Below are 6000 nucleotides of genomic sequence, written 5' to 3'. Positions count from 1 at the left end.
GGGAACATCGTTTCTCCCCCTGGAACTGGACAGACAGTATCCCCCCTGACTCTCAGAGCTTGTTTGGTGGTGGTGCTGCTGGATGTTTGCATGGTTTCAGTTTCCTCTCAGCGGGCCGTGTGATGAAACTTTGTAACCCCCACTAAGCCCTGGATGGGGTTATCAGCTGCCTCTCCAGGGGGGAGCTAAAGAGAAGTGCTGCCGGGGCCAATGCATTCCACCCCTGTGACATCATCAAATCCTGACAGCCTCCGCACTCCACTCCGTTAACTCTCCGTTGTCAACAACTGATTGAGGGTCAGTTCTCGGCCACCCTACTTCTAATCAGTTACCACTGTGAGCTGAACAGCTGAACTGGCCCATGGCCAGTTGATAAGCATGTGCAAACACGTTTCGCCCTTGCATTAGCGCCGGGTATCAGCATGGTGGCAGCATAGCCAAAGACCTTCAGCGGCGCATGGAGGGAGACACTCCACACACACTCCCTGTGACGAGACGACCCCAACTCTGAGAGTTAATTAAGGAGTGTTTAACCTCATCTGGGCTTTTATGACATGATGGACTGCGGAGTGACGACACTTTGGAGTGGCGGTCTGTCCAAGTGTCCTACACGATACTCTCCGGCAGCGCTGTTACACACACACACGCAGTAGAGACCCTTCTGTCTTCTGATTAGGCCTTGCTGTCGAATGCGCTAAGTGGGCTGCCACCACACAGGAGAGGGGCTTAAGAGGTTGGCGGCTGGTCTGCTGTTTAAGCTGGGCACCAACCATGTGGAAGAGATAGGAGAGAGATGTGTGAGAGAGGGAGAGAGAGAGAGATAGAGAGAGCGAGCGAGATGGGCCTTGGTGCAGCTCTCCAGACCAGCGATAAGTGGACCATGAAGTTAGGAGGGGCGTGAAAACAACCTGATAGCAGGATAGAAGCACTCAATGAAGTCAACATGCAACAACAAAAAGAAACCCCTGACAACAGCATTGCTTTTAAGAGGGCAGCTTGAAATGATCAACGCTGGAGGCCGTTGGCTGTGTGTGTGTGTGTGTGTGTGTCAGCGGGCTTGAGGTGTCAATGATGGGACAAGAGGAAGGGATGTAGAGGAAGCTTCCTCTAACTAACACGCTATTGAGGGAGTGGGGCACTACTCTGATTGATCCATATCAACAACACTAGTGTGTGTGTACTGCACTATGCTTGTGGGTGGTCTACATGATAAATACTAGGTCTTTGATCGCCTCACCAGATATTAGTGGAGATAACAATAGCTACAGTCATTATCCTTGTGTATTACAGATCTTCCTAATTTGTGATCCCAACTCCCTGGGGATGCTTGGGCGGTCTGAGATTACTGCCATGGAATAGTTGGTCATTAGTCGCTATTGATCGGCACAAATGATAGCCTTCTCGTTGGGCCGGGGGGCATGTGCCTGGCAAGTCTCAACGTTTACTGATGACCCATGAACAGCCGGACCAGTTGTTTTTACCCCAGGTGAAGTTCCCTTCTCATTTATCTCTCCCCTGCAAAACTCACTCACACACACATCTCCATTCTCTAGCCCCAGGCCTTAGGGGAATTGGTGCTGGGGCTTGTTCCCTTGGAAACCCCTTTCAGGGCTGTAATGACCTCACCAGTCTGGTGACCTGTGGAGAGAGAGTAATCTGAAGATGAGACCAGGGAAAGTGACAGAGATACCAGTGATATGTCAAGCTGTACTCACATACTGAGAAGATCACTCAATATCTAATACCATTTGACCGATCCAGATGTATTAGTCATGTTTTGTAGTGACAAAGCTGGATAAACAGAGATAATATGATCGCCAAAATATGGGATGGTAAACAACAGGGTGTGTGTACGTGTGTATGTATCCATTTGTGTATCTGTGTGTGTGTTTGTGAGTATAATAATTTTATGTGTGTGTGTCTGAGTGGGAGTATTTGTTTGGGTATGTGTTTCTACACACTCTCTCACACAGATTAGCTCCATCAATCCTTTGGCTTTGTGTGTCTATGGAACTTCTGCCTCCTCTTTTTAGCTGTGCCCCCTACCGTGTCACCGGGGGCTGTCAAATGGGGGGTGAGATAACCTGTTTGCGCTGCATTGAGGCCTAATTGATCCCCGAGGCCGTGGAGTTAAGCTCTTCTCAACATTGCTTGACTCCACAATGACTCGTCTGGGAGGGAGAAAACACCTGCTGGCTCACACCAGGGTGTTCCAATGACAGGCAAGACAGAGGGGGGGGGTGTAAGGCCAGTAAAAGGAGGCCTCATCTGTCTTTCACATACAGATATAAGGGACAACATACTGAATGTTGATCTGCTGTTCGTTCGGTGCGGTCGTCTGCTGTTCGTTCGGTGCGGTCGTCTGCTGTTCGTTCGGTGCGGTCGTCTGCTGTTCGTTCGGTGCGGTCGTCTGCTGTTCGTTCGGTGCGGTCGTCTGCTGTTCGTTCGGTGCGGTCGTCTGACTGCTGAAATTTTCACGAGATACTACATGTAGAAATCGGTTTGCAAATTAGACAGCACTCTGTTCAGAAGTGCTAAGTACTCTCGGCCGACAAACACTAGCGGTGTGTCCGTGCCTTAAGGGGATTGGGAAAGGGAGAAAGAGGGGAGTCTTTACAATGGGCCTTGTTCCACAGGTGTGGGGATTGTTACGCGTTCACCGCAGGGGCTATTGAACTGCCTGCCAGGCTGGATGGGACCCAGGGGGACATGCTGGAAAAACAGGAAGAGATCAGGTGAGCCAAGGAGGTGCAGAAAGGGAAAGAAAGCGAGAGAGCTGTGTGCTGAGAGGAGAGGGGGTGGTGACAGACATGTCCCAAACACACCCTCAGTTCTGCTCAACCGCCCCGTGATTAGCATACCTTTGAGTAGGATCCATAAAAATTAAAGCCAAAGCTATTGAACGCCTGAAGCTTTCAATGTAAAGACGTTTTGAAACAACGGTGCACCAAGCGTTGCAAAAGCGGCCGCATTCTAAAGTGGATGTGTGGGTGTCGAGTGAGAATGTGTCGGCTCTCCAGCACCCGTACCCCCGCCCCCTCGCTCTCTGCGTTGCCGGCGGCGATAGCAGGGGTTGGCACTCCGGTATCGTCCCTGGCAAGTGGGTGAGGTGCTCCACCACCATCACACACCAGCTCCCTTTCACACTCCAGCTGGAGGACAGGAGGGTCACTTTGTTGACCTGCTTTTAAAGCCCCACCACTTGGACAGTAATCACCAAAAATAACACTGGCGCTCTAAAGAGCCTAACGCCCATTGGCCTGTGAATCGAGTCACACAACAAGCACTCCCAGAATGACTGTATTAATCACCAGCAACAACAGAGGTGGACCCTTTTGAAAGCATACATATTCAACTGCATTATGCTAAAAAGTCATTGAATGACCTGGCGCCGGGGCCCTGTGTGTTTCGATATCAAACCAGGGGAGGGGGTAAACAATAGTGTGCAAATAAATCAAATATGGCCGCCCAAGCCTCTGCAGTGCCAATAGAATTATTGGAATATAAAACTCATCCCCATATAAATGACATTGTGTTGAAGTGTTAAACACCATGATAGACCCCAATTCTACTCTATTATACAATTTGACAGTTTATAAAAAAGAACTGACTAAGGGATTCATTAGTAAAACAAAAAAGTAGCCAATTGAATCTGGGCATCTTGAACGTGTGAGACTTTGCACTTCGACCTCTCATTGGAGAATGTTGTTGCAATCTGAAAAAAAGTGTCTCGCTGAGAGAAAAATGAACATCCGAGTGAGCCGACCCCCCATACCAGCTAGAATGGAGAGTCTTCTCTTGCTCTGTGTCTCCTGAAGCAGCAGGCCCCATCTGAACCGAGGGCAGCTATTGATTCCTCTAACGATGTGGGAAAGAGCTCATTGTGACAGAGTTTTTCCAGGAGCCTCTTGTCCCCGTTTACCTTTAGTGCCTTAACGAATTGGCCTGATAGGCAGCTGTGTTTTCAAAAGGCTTACACGCCACAGGTTTCTTTGGAGAGGACGGCCTCTTTCATGGCAGGATTAGAGGCAAACCCATCAGCCCCAGATAGGATTCTCCGAAGGGAAATTCCTCAAGAACTGGCTTCACTTTTTGCGGCGTCTGTTTGTGAAATCTGGCCGTGTAAGATTAACAAATAGAGTCTCTCTGGTTGTTTTTTAAAATTTTATATAGGGATTTGATACAATCCGCACAGTGCACAGCCTTTGTAAAACATTTTTGGCAGTGAGGGCTTTGATAATGCTACTCCTTGTGTTTTTAAGATATGGCTAAGTGGCTGTTGATGTCAGAGAATGAGAATTGCAGAATGATAATTGGCTCCATTCCCCTAGTTCGCTCGACAGCAGCATTCGAACCAATGCGGGCCTGGGGCTTCTGCCAAAAGCCTCCATCTTTATTTTTTCCCCCTCCCTCCCTCGCTCACTTTTTTGTTGTTGTTTGGCGACACTGCTCATGTCTGCATTTGTCCCTTTTGATAAGGCTCTTTCATCCTGTTTGCATTGATTACTGGCTGACGAGTCACCCTGATACACTCGGGGCCCTATTCAGGCCGGCCTCGCTGCACACTGGGCCCATTGTGGCCAGGAATGTGTCTCCTTTCAGGGCCTGAGCCCGCCTATGAAAGCATGTCAATAATCCTGAGACAGCGGTGCTCCACAATACCCCGACTCGCCATGGAAATAAGGCCCTCATTTTCCGCTCCACTAAGGGGAGAGTGCTGGCTGGATAGGAGAGAGCAGACGGATGGACGCGAAACATCAAACCCCCAGCTCACCATCCCTGCTTCTGGGTGGGGGCGATAGCCTAGCTAAAATGGCATAATGCTAGCATTTAGCTAAATGAATATGTGCATGATCCACAGAGCGAGAGTGTATTGTGTGTGCTCTCGTAAAAATGAATCCAAAGTCCCCATTTGGTTACGTAATAAAAATTGCGAGAAATGTTGCATGAGTTAACGTAGCCCCTCCTACACTTCACAACTGAGGTCTCAATAAAAAAAATGTAAAAAAATGTTTTGGGCCTCATTTCAGGAAGTATCAGTTCTGAGATGATGGTAGTAGTGGCTGGAAGGAACCAGCAGTAGGCTTGGCCGTGAGACTGTGCTTTCGGCACCGGAGGTTTGTTTGAGTAGAGAGCGTAATTCTGCAGGCAGAACAAATGGGATTCTGGTCTTTAGCGGCCACTAAAACCACTGAAAACAGACATCTGTTCTATTAATTTGGGGGCTGGTTTGCGGGGGCCAGGTAGGGCTGTGGGAATCCAATTGTAAGCCTGGAGATGGAGTGAAAGAGGGAGGCCGATCATCGCTCTGCAAAGAATTAAAACCACCTCTGCAAATAGCCCCAGTGTGTGTAGAGCCCCGGGGTGGGAGTTTCACAGCGTCCATGGTTCCAGTGTAAATAAACAGTGCAGAGGTCTGCGAGGGTGGAGGGCCTCTTCTCCCAGAGGTGAAGCCCTGGCCTTTGTTGCCTCCTAATTCAGGCCACTCTTTATTGAGGATGAGGGAAAAGTGGGTCTCTGTGTGTGATATTAGAATGCAAGGTCCACCATGTACTTGTGTGTGTGTGTGTGTGTGTGTGTGTGTGTGTGTGTGTGTGTGTGTGTGTGTGTGTGTGTGTGTGTGTGTGTGTGTGTGTGTGTGTGAGAGAGAGATCAAGACTTTTAGGTCTTCTCCATGTTTTGAACTCCAACCACAGCGCACTTATGGCCAGGTAATGGTTTTCGTTGATCGTGCTTTTTTTTAAATGGAAACTGATCTGGGTTATTTACATAGTTTCTTTCCCATACTTTAGTAAAATTGGTAGACTAGCAGCCCTTTGGCCCAGTTTTACTATTTGGGGCCTTTTGTTATGCATTCGACCTCAGCCCAGAGTCTTTGTTCCAGCCCTCAACTAGCCCACGTGGGCCAGTCCAAAGTTTACAATGAGGTAGCCAATGAGGAGTGGTCATTTGCTCCCTCCTTTGAGGAATGACCCTGCTAGTCTCCCTGAGCGTAAACGT

Source organism: Salmo salar, chromosome ssa11, assembly GCF_905237065.1.
Source record: "Salmo salar chromosome ssa11, Ssal_v3.1, whole genome shotgun sequence".
Lineage (NCBI taxonomy): Eukaryota > Metazoa > Chordata > Actinopteri > Salmoniformes > Salmonidae > Salmo > Salmo salar.
The sequence above is the reverse complement of the archived record's forward strand: the minus strand, read 5'-3'. Positions refer to the sequence as shown.